Below are 12,113 nucleotides of genomic sequence, written 5' to 3'. Positions count from 1 at the left end.
CCTTAGTGTGTCCAGCTGTGACATGGTATAAGCAGCGGTTTGAAAAGATGCAATGGCTGGCTTCACGTATCTCAGTGGAAGAACATGCTATCCTTCACCCTGCAAGGCTGACAGTTGTCATCTGATAAGGGAGAGCTACCTAGAGGATGAGAATTGATCATTTGACCAATACGGAAGTTTGCAGTTAATTGTCCCAGATTAACCCTGATAGCTTGTTTATTATAACTGTTCATCGCATTCTATTTGGCCAGTTGTGACAAATAAACACCCGCTTTAAATCTTTTTGAATTTTGTGTTATTAAAACCTGGTACAGAAATGGACTTCATTAGGATAATATGTCATATATTGACACATTTACCCAAATATTGAATGGAGGGAGGGGAATTTGATATAGTTTACAAAGTTACTTACAAATACGAAACTTATGATTTCATACGCAATCACGACTTTTACATTTTTTTATTTCTAAATAGCTTGGCAAATTCATTTCCCCCCTTCAATATTAAGGGTTAGTCTGTGTAGATTCATGACATATTCTCAATTAAGTCCATTTCACTTCCAGGTTGTAACACTACACAATGTGGCAAAGTCCAAGGGGGTGAATACTTATGCAAGCCACTCTATAGCTAACTTTATTTGGCAGTCCGAGCAGTTAGAACACTTACTTATTTGGCACAACACTATCTAAAGTGCATGTTGTGATAAATTTGACTGTTGTGTAGCTCTCGTCTACCATGACTCAGCATAATGCAACAGGTTATATGTATGTGTGTGTCTTTATCTGCTTATTCACAATAGCCTTGACCTTTGCTGGTGATATTCTACCTCTCGCACTCATTTGCTTTGCTCTTTGTAATAGTAGCAGTAAAACAGATGACTTTTATGACTGTACCAGCTGTAAGTCCATGGCCTTACAGCTTCCGTGTCAATGCCCTTTTAAAACAGTAGTTTCCCTCCACCTGAAATTGCTTTAATTCGTCGAGTACTGAAAGCTTTCGGGTTCATCTTTTCTCTGCCGTCGCCAACCAAATCAAATGAATTTAATGAGTTGTTCTCTCTCTCTCAATCATTCCCAGTCCTCGGCTCTTCCAGACGCTTTTATAATGCTGCTGTAAAAGACGTCGACTGGCAAGCAGAAAGTGAGCTGATTATTAACTTGTCTTCCTCGGGCCTGATTCATGCTAAAGTGCATAACTGTCTCAACAGTCAAAGGAAGATATAGTACACACACACACACACACACACACACACACACACACACACACACATGCGCACAGAGGTTAGGTAAGGAACCACGTGCTCCCAGTGCATTCTAGCTTGTGTAATATACACCAATACACACACACACACACACACACACAGTTCTGTCTCTATAGTAATCCCCACAGGACTAATTTACATGTTGCAGCCCACATGAAAGAGGGAGTAGGGAGAGTTTGCATGAGAGACATGATGAGAGGGAGGGAAATAAATAGACGGAGTAGGAAGGTACTCAGTAAACATACAGGGAAACTTGTATTATATTGAGCCGGTGCTGTCATGTGGATAGTGTCAATGAGGATGTGGAGCTGACAGACGCGAGATCTCAGCAGGTCATAGAACAGGTGAGCGATCACACTCTCCGACACATGAGAATGGCCCTGATTATCCCTCTGTGGGAGCAGATGAAAGCAGGAAGCTGGATGTTGCTTGGCGTCTTGGTCTAATCCACTCTGTCATTTTTTTGGTATATGTTCTTGTACACAGAGCTAGGATAGTTGCTAAATCATCTTTTTTTCCATTGAAATACATTAGTACTGACATCATATGTAACCCTAGTTTATGCTCTTTATGCTGTTAAGTGTGCGTCATAAAGGTTATTTCACACAGGATACATAATTACCACATGAAAATTTCATGATGAAAATCCTAACCAAACATGCTCTACTCTTTGGCGACTTTGGTACAACGAATTAAAAAACATGCTGTTCTTTTTGTCTTGAAAAAAGCAATTAAAAACAAGTCACAATCATCACCCAAATGTGACAAGCTTAGAAAAAAGGCTTATGTTCATATTATAAAAGGATTTATAATAAAAAAACACACTACAAAATTAGTAATTTGAAGTACAAAATGCAGGAAAGAAGTGAATCAATCTTGTGTGTTCTCTTCCTCAGGCTTTCAAACATTAAGTGAACTAACATAAAAGAATACCTTTTAGAACTACTGCTCATTATTTTAATGGATTTTTGAGGTAAAATTATTCTTTTACAGCAAAAAATATGATATTGACACCCTTGGTTCTGACACATTAAAGGAATTAAACACATCTGTTTTGACATTCAAAGGCCTTAAGGCTAGATATGCTTGGAATACTGAACAGTAAAATGTAATTCTTATAATGTTATTTTACTTGTTTGTGAATTTTGTATTAATTTATTTATAAAACATTTAGTTCTGCTTCACTTTTGATTGGTCAAGCAGTGTTCTAAGAATGCTAATTTCCTATAACCTCACTGGGATGTTTTACTGTGTGTATCACGCCGCTTGTCTGTGGTTGCCATGTAAAATTCCTCTTCCTAGTTCAAAACGGTTACTACAGTAGAGTGAGCGACATCATCAGTGGATGGGGAAAAGCTCCTTTCCGGAGTATAACATTTGAAAATATGAAAGTTATCAGATGGTAATGAAGAGGAAGAAGGGATGCTAATTTTACCAGAAGCACCTTTAATAGGAATGTACAAATCAGTGTGACCTAGCTAGCCAATGTGCTATACAGTGAGTGTGGCTTCTTTGAGATCTATTTCCACTTGTTCTTCTTCTTAGGCTGCTCCTATTAGGGGTTGCCAAAGCGGATCATTGGTCTGCATATTTGATTTGGCACAGTTTTTACACCAGATGCCCTTCCTGACACAACCCTCCCCAATTTTATCTGGGCTGGGAGTGCACTGTCGCTGGGGTTGGGTCACTGGGGTTGGTTCCCCGGCCAGGAATTGAACCCGGCCCTCAGCAGTGTGAGCGCCGTGGCCTAACCACTAGCCCTCCAGGGACGCTGGGATCTATTTCCACTAGCAGAGCAAAAATACACAGAACATTTGGCCATTCTGTGTTCGAAATGTCACTTACTTGATATTAATTTCTTGTTTATAGAATTGAACAAAAGCAATATCGCACTCACAATTATGCCGTTATACTGAATATTGGCACGGTTCTGATTACCTGATTCAGCCTGCGGGCTCATGTCTACGGGCCGAATCACAGCCGTGCCAATATTCATTATAACCGCACTCTTGCTCATGCGATATTGCTTAATTATACCACAGCTCCGATGAATACTTAGTCAGTCATTGATTCATTTCTATATCATTTTAACATGTTATTATATATATATATATACACACACACACACACACACACAAATAATGGATTCCATATATTAACATCTTATGCAAGGACTTTTATGGTGGATGCTCCACCTAAACAGACAAGTTGCCATGGGAACGTTTTCAGGACTTTCTTGTTTCTACATTTTTTTTCCTCATTAACTGCACCAGAGAGAAAAAAAGAGAGGCTAGTGAAGGAATGACTGCTTATAGCGGTTATAACAAATGAGATAATGTCATGGTTACTACGAATCCCAACAGCCACTGCACCTGACAGGATCACTTCACATGACTGTTTACACCTGATTCACGGTTTGGTTTAAAGAGCACTTTTATTTAAGGCACGTCTTGCACAGCACACATTGTCTAGCGTTAGTCTTTTGTCGTCGTTTGTTGTCACGTTGCACTCTCTAGTCCATATATGTCTTTTGCCTTGAAACCATAGCTTATGCTTTGGTATCTAAGTTTATGTTGTCTGTATCATTTGTATTTCATTAAAATATAAATCTGTCTGCCTTCTCTACAAAATGCTGACAGATAACAGGAACAAATTTATTTTACAGATGTTCCAAAACATTAACGTGAAACTTTTTAAATGGATTAAAAAGTATAACGCATCATTTTTTAATGAATAAAAAATTTTAATCATTGGCAAATTAGCGAAAAAAAAAAAAAAACACTTGCTGTTATAAGAGCTTCAAATTAACACAACACCCTGTCGTTGATTGTTTTCTTATAACAGCATGCCTCTATTGTGTATTATTCCTTATTTGAATCAGTTCTGCTCCTAGGTGAAAGAGAATTAAATCTAAGTGTAGATCTGAGCAATCAATGGTTAAGATTCTTGGTAAATGATGCAACACACAAACACAAAAAGCACCCTGGTATTTGAATGCAACCTTTCTGTGCCTAGGATAGAACCTTAACCCCTGACCTCCCACTGGGATTTAGTTTCAGAATAGTAGTTTATTAACGTAAATGGGCCATTTTACTGTTGGATTGGTTCTGCTCTTGGGTGTCACACTAATAGAGTTGATTCACCTCTCTCAAAGACCCTGAGTTCAACCTAATGATGAGATGACACTGAGGTTCATCAGAAAACGACAGAGCAGCTTGCTGATTAACTGCATGCTGAGGGTCAAGACCTTGGAATGACACACGAGCACAAATTTCACCCAGCATGTTTGTGATTTGACAGTGTGTGCTCTCAGTGCTTCCTATATATACTTTGCATTTATGGAATCGTACTCTTGGGAAACACCTGTACAGATGTCAGCTCAGTTAACAGCTAGACGCTTGGATGTGAATACACCACACTTTTAAATCGCTTTGGAAACAAGCATATGCCAAATGAAAATGTTCATGTAAATATACAAAAAAAAAAGCTTTTGTTACAGGTGTTGGAATCGAATATATAAAGCACCTATTGGGAAAGTGTGAGACAGGAGAGTGTGAGATGTTCACACACATCAGCACAGGTTTATACTTGAATAGGTGAGCATGTGGGTAAGTGAAGGAAATAATTAAATGAATATATAAACAGGCATTATTGCATTTTAAAATGAAACTATATATTATACAAGAATATTATTATTATTATTATTATATTATTCAAGGGGAAGTTGTGCCTTGGGTATGATGTCTTCCCAAATGATGGTGCCAAACCTAATTTCACAATGTTTACTGAGTTATTGTACTCTAGTTAATTGTAAATTTTTATTTCGTTTTACCGGTTATGTTACCTAGGATGGTTTATAGCTAAAATAATTTAGTTTGTTCTCCTCGGATAATTGTATTTAGATGTATTTTTTTTTATTAAGTTGCATAGTATTTTCTAGAGAGGAATTCATTTGGTTTTACGATGACTTCCCATAACAGTTTTTTGGATTAGGCAATATTATATAGTCCATGCTATCTTAGACCAAAGTTCAGGAACTAGCCATTTTATTCCCCCCATCTTCCTCAATATGTGTAAGTTACAAACCTATATAAATACAATAATTAACTCCTGCTGCTATATTGTGTATGCATTTGTTAAAGGCATGATAGTGTGAACTCTGATCTTACTCACATCATATTGTTACCGTAATGATTAAACGATTTACTCACTGTGCTTATATAGAGGCCATAAGTAGCACACACTGATGAGGCATACAGAGATTGTACTGGATTACTGTCGCAGTAGAAAGAGTTTTACAGATTTTTCAGGTCGTAATAATATTGTGAACATCGGCATGGCATTCAGGGTTGGATTTGCACCTGATTTTTATACCAGGTGACAAGCCAACATTGCCAGCATTCCACACTGACCACAAAAACACCTCCTGCGTTGTGTCTATGTGACTGATGGAGATAATGCGCATTTTAATGTGTCATTGTGTCATGAATTAGAATCAGACGTGTCCATATACTTTTCCTGTGTAGAGTAGTTCAGTGGACGCTCTAGCAGGTAGGACTACAACTGTCTGTTAAACTAAAAAAAAACAAAAAAAACATTTGAAATGAAAGAAAAGCATTTAATCTATTGCTTTTGGGAATTGTGAGCAAAACTGGTTGTGCTCTCTGGGTTGGAGGGATGATCTATACACACACGCTCTCTCTCCCCTGTCAATCAGAGTGACATTAACCAATCATGGGCATCTGTGAGCTCATGTATGTGGAAGAACTCATGTATGATAAGGGAGAGTTAGCTAGAAGGTTGGGGATTGACCAAATGACCAAATTGGAAGAAAATGGGGTTTTAAAAAAAAAAAACAACTCTGGCATCACCTGCTTTGTTTACTCACAAAATGCCTAAACTAATAACACATAAGCAATCTTTAGATCTTTATTAAACACACTGATTAATCATTCACAATCCTGGCTGGGAAAATTATACATAAAATATGAACCCTTTTATTAAATAACTGGTAGAACTGGGAGCAGCAACAAAGCTGTAGTATAGCTAGTATGGGCAGTGGTAGCTCAGTGGTTATTCTGTTGGACTTCTGGCTGGAAGGTCGTGAATTCATATTCCAGCACCGACAAGCTGACACTGTTGGTCCTTAAACCAACAACTGCTCAAATCTATAAATGAGATGAATGTAAGTTGCCCTTGATAAGGACGTTTGCAAAATATCATAAATGTAGCTGCAATATATCTTATAGGTGATAAGACTTGAACAGGGAAGAGGAATTTTAGACCAGGGGTCATCAATGATCCAGATACATTGAGACTGGGCATCTAATTTTCTAAACAAGCTTGTTTTAGCTGAAAGCAACTCATGAGACCATAGACTAGATACAGGGCTATAGACATTTAGTCAGAAAAAGGAGAGTTTCATAGATTTTTCATTTCATTTACCATTGACACGGCTTGTTTAAAAAAAGTCAAACAGTACAAACAGATAAACACATAAAGATGATTGGATAGAGAAGTATGTGTTTATTGTATCTGCATCAAATTCAAACAGATGTCTCATCAGTTCAGAGTCTATGGCTCTAGTTAAAAAGTGGCAATGTGAATCGCTACTACAAAACAAAACAACCACTGTAAACTGTCTAATTTTCAGCCATAAACTAATAATTAATGGATAATCATTAAAGGCAACTGTCAGCATTCAGTTATTTTAGTTAGCTGGACATGATTAAGTAAGGAATTTTTCATAATCTTTACAAATTTTCCTTGACTACAACACTAATTCAGTTCAGTTAAAGTAAATATTTCTGGGACTTCTTGGTTTTGAGTCACTGTCTTGCGTGTTTTGAGTCATTATCATGTTGTGTCCCCGACATGACTCACATGAAAACTGCAGTCCACCATAAAGAGTGTTAGTAAACTAAATCAGTCCTGTGAATGTGAATGAATATGAATTTTCATATATTTGGAAATATATTTGGAAATTACTGTTTGTTTTTCTGCAAAAATTCCATTTTCTTTTGAAATCTACTGTAACTCGGAAATCATGCATGTATTAGTCAGTTAAACGTTTTTTAAATATATTTTATGTGTATTTTAATTCATTACAGGGCATAATTGAAAAAAAAAAACTCTCTTCACACTTCTAGAAGGTTTTTTCTGTGTGTTCACTGTGGGTGTGCATGTACATGTAAAATCATTATAACTTAGTAATTAAGTAATTAGGAGATAAGATGATTATATTAGTCTGCATTAACAGCAGTGACATTTTGACTGTTTTTTTGTGTGTGTGTGTGTGTGTGTGTGTGAAGATGTCAGTTCTAATAATTTGGATTGTTATTACTGACATTTAGTTGTTGTTGTTTTTTTCCTCTTCGTCCTGTCGTGCATCATTTTACTGACAGACAGAATGTAGCTCAGCTGATGGATATTCTGGGCTCTCATGCACTTTACCCTCAGATGATATGTTTCCAATTTTTCACTATATGGAAATGTCACAGAACATCTGATACACTTCAATTTGCACTCTGGCCTGTCCTCACACACATTAATCTCTGTATTCCTCCTTTAAATACTTCCTATAATATATAGGTATGTGTGTGTGTGTGTGTGCCTGTGTGTGAAAGCACTGCTATTTTTTTTTCATGGTCAGATTGAATTGTGGAATTAGAGCTGTGCTCCTGTTTGAGCTTGCGATAGCAGAGTATGACTTATAAATAGGAAATTACCCGCTGCATATTTTATGCCTGGTTCCTGTGTCGGCCATTTTCCCGCGCCATGTTCTGGTTTCAGAGCTCCATGTCCTGCCTGATGCCTGCTGAAATATTTAAGGAAACTGGAGACAATTACCAGGCAGTGTGGAAGAGCAGGACATGAGCGCTGAGTCACACACAGACACAGACACACACACACACACACACGTAGCCATACACGTATCCTCTCTCTGGTTCTGATTGAAGCTGAAGAACTGGCTAATCTCAGTCTCATAAACGATACATGGGGATACAAAATGTCACAAAACTGATATCTGGAGAGAAAGTTTTGACACTGCAACTTTCTTCCACTACTGCATTCCTTTTTTTTCTCCTCTCCTTCCTTCTTCTGCTTTTCTCTTATTATTTTCTGTGAGGGCATTTGGATATGTTTTTAATCTGTGCTCTTATCTTTGAATCTTTTGTTAGAAAATATCTGGGTTCTGGATTAATGGAGTATTCCTTTTTGCTCGTTTCCTGCCTGAGTACTAATAACAAAGTTTGTAACCGTGACCTCATGTGTGTATCCTATAAAAGTCCTTGCCTATGTCATGCTAGTCACCCAGGTGGCCCTGGTGGTCCTCCAATCAGAGAATCATAAAACTATGGTTACATGTGTACATCCTTTTGTTCTAGGGTGGTTATTTTGGAAACTAGTTGAGGACATACAGTATATCAAAGTCAACACAAAGGTTTATAACTGATCCAGTAACAGAAAGCACATATAAATAATGCAAGAAGAAAAAAAAAAGACTCACCGTACATTGTAGCAAGCGACAACTCTTTTGTAGGCGTGTAGCAGCCACTACTGTTGTCTCTTGTGGGCGTGCAGTGTAGTAGCTAAATAGATAAACATAAATAACACACAAATTAGTGTGAAAATCAGTTATATAAATAATAAATAAAGCTATATGTACTAGCTACAAAGAGCTCTGCTACTTCCTTCCAAAGATTATTTTTCTATATGTTTCTGTACACATTTATTGAGAAGTTGTACATTACAAGACAAGATGAAACTACAGTTATACATTTTTTTCTTCCAGTTTGGGAAACTGTAAATGAGAAATAATTGCAGGTAGGAACTAATATTGTGAGAGGAGAACTGAAGAAATGTCATGTGGCACCAAAAGATTTAGGAATTTTAGGTCCAAGGAATCATTCTAACGAATTGTTTGGATTTGTTGCTTGTGTCATACCTAATTGGCATAGACTTACAAACTTGCTTGTTGCTTTGTTACTGGTTGTTATATGGTTACTTGTCACTTTGTTGCTTGCTAGTGTGAACACAGAAGTCAGAGTCAGGATCACTCATTAATACTACTTTCTAATGAGGATAACAATTACTCAAGTTGCTCATATTGTACTGTGTGTTCTTGGGCTCCTGACTGGCGTAATAGAAAAGTGGTTGCATCAATTGTCTGGTGATCGCATGTTCGAATCCTGACAATTCTACAGCCATCCGTTGCCAGGAGGCCAAGAGAGAATGATTGGCTCCCCCAGTCAATCACAGTGACACTAGCCAATCATGGGCATTTGTGTGGAAGATGGTACTTTCCTCTGAGTGTGTTATGCCGTCCCATGACGCAGCATTTGGTGGCTTTACATATCTTATATATTAGCCTTCTCTTTCCTGAATTGGTAGCAGTTGTATGATAGGGGAAAGTCGGCTGATAAGTGAAAATTGGCCAAGACCAAATTATGAATAAAAATTGGGGAAAATTTGACTATATTGGGGAAAAAAGAGTAATAAAAGTGTGTGGTTGGCTGTGCCACAATGACCCATTCATCTAGAACAGTAGGTGTGGTCTGTTGGGTTGTAGCTAATGCACACCATCCGGAACAATACTTGAAACCTTGGTTTGTTTGGCCCGACGCTGGTTGCATAATCTGTTGAATGCATTGTTGGCATCCATGACTGTGACAGTGGTGGGAAGGGAGCCCAAAGCCTCTGTCTCTGCCCTGTCCATTAACCACATCAGGCTGTTTGTGAACAGATTGACTTCCATTTTGCTGTAGCTGTTCCAAGTGATCTGAACCACCACCTTGTGGCTTTTCCAATGCCATGGTATCAGTTTGCTGCAAGACCACACCTCTGCTGTCTGAATGTACTGGTCCGGTATGCACTCAGAAAAAAAAAGAGGTGTGCATCTCCCAATTTCCAGGGCTTTTCTGTATTTTGTGGCACCCTAGTGGTTGAATACCACTAAAATACCACTGTGGTGGTGTCACTCCACACTAGTACTGTACATGTAACCTTTTAAAGGATTCCTAAAAATGTTGCAGCACTAGCATCACAGCTTTCATTTAGAGGATGTTGATATGCTGATGCTGAGCCATGGTTTTCCATGCTCATTTCACTTTTACTTCCACTATGTTCCAAGGCAGTAATAGTACTACTTTCTCCTATTTCATTGCACTGCTCATTAGAGTCAACTCTCACTGTGGCCATGTAGTGCCAGAGAAAGATGATGAATACATAGCAATAGTTTCATAATCTGTGAGGCATGCTTTATATTGTCCCTATTGGCACTTACTCTGTATAGGGCTTGTCAAAGATGTTCTGGTCCCAGTCACAGCTTAAGCATTGATCATGCCCATAGTCCAACTCAATCAGCACGTGGCAGAACAAACAACTCAAAAAATCTGTCCTTAAAAGCCCAAGAAGTTGGGAGTTTTAGCAATTAACAGATGTTTATAGACTTGTTAGGATTATAAGATTAATTACTCAATGTTCAAAGCAACCATGCTGTTACATGCCAAACGCAAACAATAGGCCGCATGTCTTGTTCAGCAACACAGTTAATTGTGGCTAAATTAGAAATAATCAACATTAGAACTACCATAACCTATGGTGTGCCTCAATGCACTCTCTCTGATGGTGCACATTTAAGCAATAACAAGATTAGCCAAAATGAAGGGATTAGCGCGCTATGCTCAGCGCTTTTGAATCCACTTTCTCAACTCCCCTATAAGACCAGAATGGAAAAGAGGATGAGCATGACATAGCAGGCTTCATATTGGCTACACACATGAGGTCATGGTTAAGATGGTTAAGAGGTCACAGCTGTGCTATTAGTGCTCAACAAGGAATCTAACAAATGGGAAAATCCCACTAGTTATGAGGGAAACCACCACAGTGATCTGGAGCGAAAGGGAGCAGGAAAACAGTTATGACTGGCACTAAAAAAATTAAAAAGAAAAAGAAATATTGCTTAAACTGTGCACATTCATGTTTGATTTTTTTTTTTTTTACAATGCTGTATAAAAATAGTAGTAATAAATAATAATAATAATAATAATAATAATAATAATCAGCATCTTTATTCATAGGACAATTTCATCCACAAGGTAGTTCAAAATGCTGTACAGTCAAGGAATAAAAAATAAATGATAAAATATAATGTAATAGAATGCATAGCAAAAAATATATATAAATAATTCAGAGAATTTAAAAATTTAAAAAAACAAAATTCTAATGCTAAAATTGAGAAAACATTTTCTGTTAAACATGAAATTAAAAAAGATACATTTTTAAATGCTGTTTAAAAGAGTGATGAATAGTAACAGAAGATTTTCCAAAGTTTCCATGCATTTAAGGACTGCATTATATTGCTTTACTGAGGTTTTATTAGTATTTATAAGAATGCTTATAATCCATTAATGCAACAATTTGCAAAGGAATGCGGTTAGAATGACTGGTAAATATAGGCTTCATAGAAAGCAATACTTTTCCTCTCCTGAGTAATTTAATGGAACCGTTTTTTTCCCAGTCAGAGGAATCATCTCAACATCATGGTTTAAAAAAATAAGTGCATTTATATATAACACTGCCTGATATCCATACATATGAGTTCATATTTAAATTTGAAAATGCGCTCTACCTTTGTACCAAACTTCCCTTGGATGCTGATATAACCAGATTTTTTTTTTTTTAGTAGTATGCTCTTTCTGGGGAAAATGAAACACTTATGAATATACTCATGAGACTGCAGATTAAAGGTTAGAGCCTTGTGATGGAATATGTTTTTCTTCAAGAAGCTAAAAAGAAAGAAAGAAAGAAAGAAAGGCTTGGTTGAACTGAGTGGCTCCTAGAAATCTTA

At 37.3% G+C, this 12,113-nt stretch overlaps 1 protein-coding gene across 4 annotated transcripts in view; it reads left to right on the top strand.

The window, feature by feature from the left end:
- The first annotated feature begins 1,364 nt into the window (after window positions 1-1,364).
- LOC113545719 (phospholipid-transporting ATPase ABCA1) overlaps window positions 1,365-12,113 on the top strand; it is a 148,509-nt gene continuing 137,760 nt past the window's right edge. For 2 of the 4 annotated variants that reach the window (XM_053230879.1, XM_053230878.1), the window contains exon 1: window positions 1,365-1,605. The gene's annotated coding sequence lies outside the window, so the exon portion shown is untranslated. The remainder of the gene's footprint in view (window positions 1,606-12,113) is intronic. The other 2 variants (XM_034301178.2, XM_034301179.2) reach the window with 1 other exon arrangement.

The sequence above is a fragment of the Pangasianodon hypophthalmus genome, chromosome 28, assembly GCF_027358585.1.
Source record: "Pangasianodon hypophthalmus isolate fPanHyp1 chromosome 28, fPanHyp1.pri, whole genome shotgun sequence".
Classification (NCBI taxonomy): Eukaryota; Metazoa; Chordata; class Actinopteri; order Siluriformes; family Pangasiidae; genus Pangasianodon; species Pangasianodon hypophthalmus.
The sequence above is the reverse complement of the archived record's forward strand: the minus strand, read 5'-3'. Positions and strand labels throughout refer to the sequence as shown.